General features: G+C 39.4%; 1 pseudogene; it reads left to right on the plus strand.

The window, feature by feature from the left end:
* The first annotated feature begins 406 nt into the window (after positions 1–406).
* Positions 407–1,051, plus strand: LOC148118744 (large ribosomal subunit protein uL6 pseudogene; annotated as a pseudogene).
* Positions 1,052–11,246: the final 10,195 nt, after the last annotated feature.

An 11,246-nucleotide genomic window follows, 5' to 3' on the forward strand; every position in this document is an offset into this window, starting at 1 on the left:
GTTGTCCAACACATACTGACAGTGTGAGAGCACGCGTACGTGTTTGTGTGTGTATGTGTGTGTGTGTGAGAGAGAGAGAGAGAGACAGAGACAGAGACAGAGACAGAGAGATGGTGCAGGACAATTGTCTATATTCTGTCAATTATGTTTTAAATAAGTGCTGATTGGCCAGTAGCCAGGTAGGAAGTATAGACGGGACAACCAGACAGGAAATAGAGGTGGGTCAATGAGAACAGGAGAATTCTGGGAAGAGGGACGCTCTCTCTGCAGTCCTATCCAGACACAGAAGAAGCAAGATGTGACTACACCGCTGAAAAAGGTACTGAGCCATGTGGCTAACACAGATAAGAATAATGGGCTAATGTAAGTTATAAGAGTTAATAAGAAGGCTCTTTGCCCCATCTACTGCAAGAATGAAGACCATTCTCAGCAATCAGACGGTCGACATTCCAGAAAATGTGGACATCACTCTCAAGGGGCGCACAGTCATTGTGAAGGGCCCCAGAGGAACCCTCCGGAGGGACTTCAATCTCATCAATGTAGAGCTGAGCCTTCTTGGGAAGAAGAAGAAGAGGCTCCGGGTTGACAAATGGTGGGGCAACAGGAAGGAACTGGCCACCATCAGAACCATCTGCAGCCACGTTCAAAACATGATCAAGGGTGTTACACTGGGCTTCCGCTACAAGATGAGGTCCGTGTATGCTCACTTCCCCATCAACGTTGTTATTCAGGAGAATGGGTCTTTGGTTGAAATCCGAAATTTCTTGGGTGTAAAATATATCCGCAGGGTTCTGATGAGGACAGGAGTTGCTTGTCCTGTCTCTCAAGCCCAGAAGGATGAATTAATCCTTGAAGGAAATGATATTGAGCTTATTTCAAACTCGGTGGTTCTGATACAGCAAGTCATGACAGTTAAAAACAAGGATATCAGAAAGTTTTTGGATGGTATCTATGTGTCTGAAAAGGGAACAGTGCAGCAGGCTGATGAGTAAGACCTAAGTTACCAACTCCAGAAACAAGATCCTGAATTTTAATACGATTTGGGGTATCTTTTGGGACAAAAGACTTGTATTGAAAAAAAAAGTTAATAAGAAGCCTGAGCTAATGAGCCAATCAGTTTTATGATTAATATAGACCTCTGTGTGATTTCTTTGGGATTTAATGACTGCAAGAACCAGGCAGGGCAGAAACCCCACCAACAGTGTGTGTGTGTGTGTGTGTGTGTGTGTGTGTGTGTGTGTGTGTGTGTGAGTGTGTGAGAGAGAGAGATAAAATATCAAAACTGCACACTCCAGCAAACATTTGTACCTGGACTTTAAATGTCAACTGTGATGAACACATGATTTCATCACACAACACTTACCCATTTCCACTTTGTGTACAGTGTGATCTTGTTTCTCTATGTGGCAGATAACGAAGGGTTTTTCCATTTCCGCTCATGTCCAATGTGATCTTGTTTCTATGAGCAACAGATAAAGAAGGGTTTTCTTTGAGAATCCCTATGTAACTATGTTCCCAAATCAGTACCTGTCAGTAGCAAATCACTTTTGGCTTTTGAGCTGGCAGGTAACTGCCACCACATACAGATTCTAGCTTCTGTCACAAGTTTCTATGTCACCCTTGCTATCTCAAGTCAGGCTGGCATCTGTGGATGGTATAATTAATAAAATGATTGTTATGTTATAGTACTTATATGCCATGTACCTGCTTTTCTATAGCATTTCTAATTAAATTTAAATTTTCAGTATCTTTGTCTCTATTCCCCTTCCTATCCCTGTATCCCCAACTCCCTACAAGTCCTCTTTCCATATTCATGACTTTGTGGATTTGCTTCTGGAGAGCCACTGAATTTAACCAGGGTGACTTGTGTGTCCATATGTTTGGAATTATAACTGGAGTCTGGCGGGTTTCTCAGTGCAAAACCGAGGAGCATAGCCATTGCCCTGCCTAGAATTCATCAGTAGCCAGTTTTCTCACTGTCTTTGAAGAACCAGAGGGACTCACTGTAAGGAGATGACTGTCTTCATTTGTTAAAGCTGCCTGCTGAAGTCTTACCTGGAGATTGTGCATGAAGACAGTGATGGACGGTTAAAGCTTTCAGTTGCTTGTGATGATTGAATTTTGCTGGGTTGTAAAAGATTTTTGCAAAGCCGTACTGTTTTAATGGTCTGATGGTGAATTTCCTATTTCTGTGATTTATAGCTCTTGATCTCTATGAATAGTGGTCATTTTTCACAGGCTCAACGAAAGGAAAAGATTAGAAGACCCCACATCATAGGGTATAGCTTATAATTGGCTATGTTGTTGATAATTGCTTTTACAAAATAATTTTACTTGCCTACTTCTGTGTTGTGGCATAGTAACTAATGTTTTCCTACTGTACTTGGCACCACACAGATACCTTTTGAAGGAAAAAAAAACAGAAACCATGAGGCACAAAGTAAAGTTATCAAATGGGTACAAGTTATTTTATCAAAATTTTAAATCCCAGCAAATCTAGACTCCTCGCATAATTAAAATGAAATAAAGTTGAAACAAAAGTGACAATTGGAGTCTCTATGTGGGGAATGCATATGGTAGGCAGAATGTGAAATCAGCAAAAAGGATTGGTGTGTCAAATGCTCTTCAGCATTGTCCTGGTGCATGCAGAGACAGGACACATATGTAATTGTTACTGTCATTTAATGGTTGTTGTTGCATGTACTCCAAGTAAAGTTATTCTCTGAGTCACAGGATTATTTGAGGCTTGTTTGAGGTGTCGGCTTGGCCCACTCTTGCATCTTATTAGGATACTGGTATTGACCATCATTGCTCAGAGGCACACAGAATGCAAAACCCTTGAAGACATCATAATAGTGAACGAATGAATGGCTGAATAGAAAGAAACCTGGAGATGTTTCTCTTTACAGCACACAGAGACCATTACAGAAAACCACAACCAATCAAAATGCAGAGTTACAATGCCCAGTCCCAAAAGAAAACATCTACAAAACAACTCCCTCAGGGATCAACAGGGAAGAGGAGAAAGAGGGGGAAGATGGGGAAGAGGGCGTAAAGCCGAAAGATCAGGGAGTCTGCTGTGAAGTTGTGTCTCCTAGGAATGGCAGAAGCTACACCCATAAGGTCTCACCAACATGACGACCTAAAGATGAGTAGAACAAGAACAGCAGTAGACATGCTGAAACGGACAATGGAAAGCCTGGGAGCAAGAACTGCAGGTAAGTCAGGAATTCTGAGGGTAGAAGAAAGAGTCTTCTCCAGAGAAGAGCATAGGAATTGGTTATTTGATATAAAATGGTCAACCTTGAAAACATATATACGAATAACATTATACAGACTCACCTGGTTGTATTTATGTATTTTGGAATGCATATGTGTGTACAGATGTATGTGTAGTAACAACTAATGAAAAATAAAAGAAACAATTTTAAAAAGTTGTTTATACTGAAACAACTCAATTTCCTAAATAAAAAACTTGTCCTTTAAGCACTTACAACCAGAAAGTCCTTTATTCTTTTAGTGTCAAATTCAAGATACAACGTCAGAGTTGAACCTTTATGAAAAGAATTGGATTATAATTTAAAACCGAATAAACCAGACACATACTGCGCTCCTTTTGGAAAAACACAAATAATTTAGAATAACACATTCTTCAAAAACTGGTAGTCCTCTGAACCCAGAGAGCAAACACCCTTCACACAGCTGCCTTCTGATTCAGAGTAAACACGCTCATTTCCCTCTGTGTGATGATGCTTTCAACCTCTGTACAGTCTCTAGGAGGACCGTCTAAATGCTAGCTAACTTACAGCTGAAAAATCTGACCAAAGTCATGTTAATGTGAGTGGATGTCACCGCCATGGCATCAGTTTTAACAAATAAGTAGAATCTAATCCTGGTAGCATGTGACAGACTCTAAATTCCACCCAATCCCTGGCCGATGCATTAACTTTAAGGCTATAAACAACAAGGATTGTAGGGACACTCTACCAGACTTCAAGTAAGGAGATGGGACAACAAAATGCAATCTGTTGTCTTCAATCAGGTCTTGGCTCATAGATAGTGGAAAAAATGCTTGAGATAAATAAACTTATTGGAATTATTATCCAAACGTGGCAGAAGTAGAAGATGGTACTCTACTAATCTCACTCTCTTGACTATTTTTCGTTCTCAAGGAAACCACCAAGCACACTTCGTTAGCATGAAAAAAGAGCCACAAGGCGCATTGGTAATGTGTTCTGGTTATGTGAGAAGTTTCCTTTCTTTTAGGAAATACATAATGAAATATTTAGCGGTAATAATGCTTTATATTTATAACATCTGCTAGGTTCACAAAAATCACATGTGTACTATGTAGAAATAACTGAAGTGCATAACTGTGTGCGGCATATAATATTTACTGAGGAGAAAGGCAACACATTTTTTTAAGGACTTAGAATGGTATGGAGAGATAATGGAGTGTTTGGCCTCTTGTACTTTTTCTGTATATTTTAGAATAAGACATTTAAAAGCTAAGCTCTTAAAAATGAAACACAAATGTCTGAAATCCGAGATTCCAAACAGAAAACTGAAATAAGTTAAATTTGATTTGTCCAGAGGAGCCTGTGCACTGGCTCCCTATTGATTTTTCAATGGACCTCAAAACAAGAACAGACGTTTTAATTCCCCTTTGGTAAGCAGAATTATGTATTTCTGGTTTGGCTTTGGATCACAGCCTCACTTTGGGAGTCTGATTTCCAACTTATATACAACTTTTCAAGCTTGCTATGATTCATAACTTCTTGTTCTGGTTGCCCAATTTATGAGGGTGAATTTTGAAATCCCATAAGTCAGAATGCCTATAGCAGTGCCAAATTTATTTCACTGTGTCCTCAGTGGGTACTAGGACTGCTTTAATGGGAGTGAAATATAAACACGAAGCAGGGGTCGTGCCTGTCTCGACAGACATTGTCGATGCAAAAACTGTTGTTAAATTGTGTGTTTAGAATAACAAGTAGGTACAGCAACATAGTGACCACTATCAGATTGAAGTGATCCTCGAGTGTGGGATCAGCCATACAGCAAGATGGAATATGCAAAATGCCCCAAGTGCCTCAGTCCTATACTGTGATGTTAGGGGTACACCCACTAAGGGTATTGGAACTTTCAAAGAGAAAGTATCTTCTCAGTTGTCATTCAGGTCTTGAAAATTTTTCAGAGAATTATTCTGAAAAGCATCCCAAGGAAGTATCCAAAAGGTAAGGCTACTTATTGGAGAACAGACTGATACTAACATTTGCCATCTCCTTTTCTCTTAATTTTCCTTTTCCTCCTTTCAAACCATAATTGTCTTCACAACCTAGCCAGTTCTTGCTGAAAGTCATGGAGTTATTAGGATGGTACTGGCCAATGTCAAATTCAAGATACAAAGTCAGAATTGAACCATTATGAAAAGAATTGGACCTTGAGAGCTTGTTTATAGTTCTCGCAGGAAAGGGTAGAAGAGGAGGGAGGAAGAAGGAAGGGGAGCGGAGAAAAATGTATAGCTCAATAAAAACATATATAAAAAAAAGAATTAGAATGTATTTTTAAATACAATGAAGCAGAAATCTGCTGAGTTCCTTTTTGAAAAATAAAAATAATTTAGGATGATATGTTCTTCAAAAGATGGTAGTTCTCTGAATCCTGAGAATAAATATCCCTTCGCTCAGATTTCAGCGCTGTCTTCTGATTGCAACTCCGCTACAAAATGTATGCAATGAATGTAAAATTCTGGATATTTTAGCCTCACCTGACCTAAACCTTTTTACCCCCTACATGAATTTTTTTTCAATAATTGCTTTTGGTCTGATGTTTCTAAACTACTGTGAATTCAGGGCAGGACCACTGTCGTTAATTGTAATTGAATAGAAGTACAGAACATTCCATCAATTGCATGTAATCAAATGTTCCTATAAAATGACACTTCTAGACTAAATCATATAAATAGTCATACAAGGTCTACACAAGTGCCCATATTATAGATACAAAGTTAAAGTACAAAGATAAATGGGGAGTCTCATGTAAGATGAGGCGGGGCTTAGACTGCCAGAAAGAGAGACAGTAAGGAAGACATTTGGAGAGCAGCAACAAGCATGTTTTGTAGGAAGTAAATTCTTTGGAAGTTTTATAGTAAATCAAAGGAAATTCACAATTTCTGCTCCTTGTTTTGGGAAACAAGATCTGATGATTTTTAAATGTATTTTAATTGAAAATGTGATCAAACGATGATGAGAAGGACAAATAAGAAAGAATTGAAGAAGGAAGAATTGGGAAGTAGATGAAGGAAGAACAGGAGTCAAAAGCTTAGTCCTCTATTTCTCGTTTATCCTTGTTGACGATTTGTTCGCAGGATTGTGTCAATTTGTACGTTTCATTCAACCAACAATTTCACAGATTCATGCTAGTGTAAACTAAATTACTCTCTCTCCCAGTGTAACACTAACTAGATCTCTCATTCCCTAATGAACATATAAAGTAAAAACAAACAAACAAAACCCTGCACGTTAAAAAAGTTGAAAACAGCACAAACTTTTTCTAATAAATTTTCTTGGGGAAGACTCGTGAATGGAATCGGTGCTACAAATGTCCCTGGAACCATGACCCCCGCCCCCACATTTGTAGCCGGTGGACGCAGGTCAACACAGCACGCTGACCAATTCAATCCGACTCAGGAGTTGATCAACACATCATGACAACAGTAGGAAATACCCCAGCTGGAGACTCCCCTGTGGGGTTCGAATTTCTACAGAGTTTCCCCTTGGATAGTGTTTGCGTAAGTTAATCTAAGGACATTCTTTGCTCCATTCTTTGTGTTTTGCACACACAGCTAAGAGAATTCCCCCTTTTCTTCTCCAAGTTTTTAGAAGACAAAAGAAAATTATTAGCAATGCACTTCAGTTGTATGGAAAATACTGCTTTGAGTGTGACAGTCTAACTTTTATCTCAAATGTAAAATATATTTGATTCTGTGTATTAGTTTAACTTTAATTGAAGTTGTAACAGTGGAGCTGCCTTCACAGTCTGTCATCAAAATCTCGCTGTTGAGTATTGCTAGTGAGTCTTCTTTTTTAAATTTACTTATTTATTTATTAAAAATTTTCACCTCCTCCCTGCTTCCCTTTTCCCTCCTCCTCCCCACCACCCCTCCCTCTCTAGTCCTAAGAGCAATCAGGGTTCCCTGCCCCGTGGGAAGTCCAAGGTCCTCCCTCCTCCATCCAGGTCTATAAAGGTGAGCATCCAAACAAACCATGCTCCCACAACGTGAGTCCATGCAGTAGAATCAAAACCCAGTATTTATCTTAATTAAGGGAGCCATTTTAGGGTTTGCAAGAGACTTGACTCTAGAGGGGTTCCCAGGTCCAAGGAGAGGTCCCCAGATTGTTCCTTGGGCAGCAGAGGAGAGGGTACCTGAACTGGCCTTGTCCCATAGCCACACTGATGAATATCTTGCATATCACCATAGAACCTTCATCTGGCGATGGATGGAGATAGAGACAGAGACCAACATTGGAGCACTGGACTGAGCTCCCAAGGTCCAAATGAGGAGCAGAAGGAGGGAGAACGAGCAAGGAAGTCAGGACCACGAGTGGTGCGTCCACCCACTGAGACCGTGGGACTGATCTTATGGGAGCTCACCAAGGCCAACTGGAGTGGGAGTGAATGTGATCAAACTGGACACTCTGAATGTGGCTGGCAATGAAGGCTGACTGAGAAGCCAAGGACAATGGCACTGGGTTTTGATTTTACTGCTAGTGAGTCTTTTTTCTACTAACGGTGAGAACGTGGCGTTATTCACATCCATTCTAAATGACAGAGTTCAGAAGGGGCTGCACATTAGTTAGTGATAAATTCACAGGAGAAATAAATCTGAATCTGAAAATATCAGCTGATTTAGTCTAAGATCTTTTAAAGAACTCAAAGGAAGAACTCTAGGACTGAAGGACGTGGACCCGTTCTGACATTTGTTTACGAGAAGGTGAAATAATCTGGTTCCGTGCGCCAGGGACTACGTCATTCCTGTCCTCGCTTGTCTCATTGACAGAGTGAGAAAATTGGACGACACGACTTTCACGCTCCCTATGCTCGCTCTGTGACAGTGTGATCTGCCTTCCTTCTACTTCACGGGTCTCACTCCCATCCCCACAGGGAGATTATAAAGACGTTCCTAAGTCCGGGTCATGGCGGGATCAGCTAAACAGAAACTGAAAAAGTGGTGGAAGGTACTTTGACAGAAACAAGTCTTCCTTTCTTAGTTAGTCCTCCTGAACTTTCCCCTGCTTTCCTTGGAGTTCTAGTCTTCAGTTACTTCAACTCTTCTGGTTGATTAGTCGTCTTCTCAGTTCCCTTCTCTGACCATTGCCTATGATGGAATTGTTCAACTCCTTCGGCTCCCTGGGTGTTTCCATCCCCAAGAAATATCTGTAGGAAACTCTTCCAGACTATTTGAGTAATTTCGCTGTTTTGGTAATTATAAACACTATATCTTGACATTAAAATCTGAATGGTGTCCCTGTAGAAACTGGACATTTAAATGCAATGGAACGATTAAATGAAAATTTTTAAAGATTTTCTATTACTTATCAAATATGTATGTTTCTTTTACCTGCATAAATGTCTGAGTAGCACATGTGTTTGGCTCCAGAAGAGGTCAGAAGAGGGCATGGGATCCACTTGAATTGGAGTTACAGACAGTTGTAAGCTGCCCTGTGGGTACTTGGAATTGAACCCTGTGGTCTGGAAGAGCAGCCAGTGTTCTACTAAACCATCTCTACAGCCTCAAGAAATACTTTTAAGATTAAGCAATAATTTCAGATGCTGTATTTACTACTCTAAGTGTGCTCCTAAAGTCCAAAGATGTAAATGCTGAAAGCATTTGAATGAATTATTAACATTCAAATATGTAGAAAGAATGTCTTAGGGTTTTGTTGCTGTGAAGAGACACCACGACCAGGGTAGCTCTTATAAAGGAAAACATTTAGTTGGAGAGGGCTTACAGTTCAGGGGTTTAGTTCATCTTCATGGCAAGAAACAGTGGCATGCAGGCAGACACGGTGCTGGAGAGGTAGCTGAGAGTTCTACATCTGGATCCACAGGCAGCAGGAAGAGTGAATCACTGGCCTGGCTTGAAAATCTAAGACCCCCAAAGCCCACCCCCAGTGACACTTCCTCCAACAAAGTCACACCTCCTCCAACAAGGTCACACCTCCTAATAGTGCCAGTCCCTAGGAGCCTGTGGAAGCCATTTGCTTTCAAATCCCCAAAAGAATTTAAACTATTTTAGAATCAGAATTCAGGATTCAGGATCTGGAGAGAGAGAGAGAGAGAGAGAGAGAGAGAGAGAGAGAGAGAGAATACATATGAGCTAACACCTTACTAAAGTCAAAAATCCTTTAAAAACTAGAATAGTCACTAGGAAGTGTCAGGAGCCTCTAAATTATGAGTTTTCTTGATTCGTTAGCTATGGGAGTATTGGTCAGGACTTTTCTAGAATATTTCTTGAGTTTATTTTGACTATGTTTATATTTTCTGGGGGCAATGACTACAGAGGTAAAATGCTATTTTCAGGTCATAGGGTTTGAGATTTTGTTTGCTGTACTAACACACCACTCTAGCTCATTACCTAAAATTAGATTACATGATAGCAATGGGAAAAGGTTTGCTGATAATTTTAGCGAATGTCTATGTCCCCTAGAAATAGAAGGCAACCCCTATGGAGAAGGTTTTAGTTGTGGTGTCTGTCACTCTAACCCTCATCCTAAATCTGAAGCTTGGGACTGAGTGGTAGATGTCAGAAAAAATCTGAAACGCTTCAGAAAATACAAAGGAAGACATGAAGACATCCCATATGAGTAACTTAACTCTTCTACAGAAGTAAATGTGAATATCATTATAACCAGGGATCTCTGATCTTGTCACATGTAAATAAAACAAAATGCCATTGAATATCTTAGATATGATAAACTATTCATGAAAAACAAAGTAATGGTGCTTAAGGGGACCAGAAATACGTTCTGGCATTTCTGAACATTCAAGCATTAACCCACATTTTCCAACTACGGAGACTGTCTTCAATTATGTTCTCAGGAATGGTTCAGTTCCATTCTCTGCAAAGCTACTGTTCATTGCCTCTGTGAGATCATCGAGAATGAGTATGCCCTGCCACTTTCTCTTTCATTAATTCATTAATCTATCTACTTATTCATGTATTTATCTTTATATCAAGTAGATTCTTTCTGGGAGATTTCAATATTCAAGATATGTTTATTCTAACGTGTTTCTCACTAACATTCAGCTAGTGTTCACAGCTTTGCGGAAGCATGACTGGAATAAACAACTTCGAAGGAGGAAAGTTTTGTTTTGTTTGTGAGTTCAGTGGGGAGAGTGTGGTGGAGTTGCTCCCATCATGGCAGATCTGAAACGGAGGAAATAGGCCAGCTGAAGTTATTGCCTCCAGGGCTCACATGAGCCCGAGTGACTGACGTCCTCCAACCAGGTTCTACTTTCTACAGTGCCAACACCTTCAATAGCACTTTCAGTTTTTGGATCCATGAATTACCAAGTCTTACAATCTATTGTTTCTGGAAATGCCTACCCATATCTATATTTGACTAATCTCCTAGGTATTTAACAATAAAACCACAATCAAGATTAATCATCACAAAGACTTGGCTCAGTAATTGGAGTGACCATGAATACTGAGCCTAAGTCCACTATTACTTACCAAATAAGTCACAGAGGTAACTGTAAGATATATATATATATATATATATATATATATATATATATATATATATATATATTCAAGTATTTATGACTGGTTCTGTGCTATTTATATGTCCCACCATTCTTTGAAAAATCTTTGCTTTTGCCTTCTATGACAGGAACCATCTTCCAACCAAATAGAAAAGGCTTGCTCTAGTTCACAAACCCCTTTAATAATCTGAAATAAGTGTATTGAATAGAAAACCTTTGGTATTAGAAACCAATGAAGTTATCTAAGAAGTATTCCTTAAAAATGTCTGCTATTGCATGTCCATGTTTATACTCATATGCATTCTACTATACATACACACACACACATGCAAGCATGTATGCATGCATCCACACTAAGAAAAATAGAAAACATAGAGATTCTATGAGTAATATATTCATTATTATTAAATTATTGAAATAAAATCTTAAAATCGGTCAAATGTCACATACTTTGAAGTTTAATGGAAAAGTCACTT

Source organism: Myodes glareolus, chromosome 21 (assembly GCF_982192425.1).
Source record: "Myodes glareolus chromosome 21, mMyoGla1.1, whole genome shotgun sequence".
Taxonomy (NCBI): domain Eukaryota; kingdom Metazoa; phylum Chordata; class Mammalia; order Rodentia; family Cricetidae; genus Myodes; species Myodes glareolus.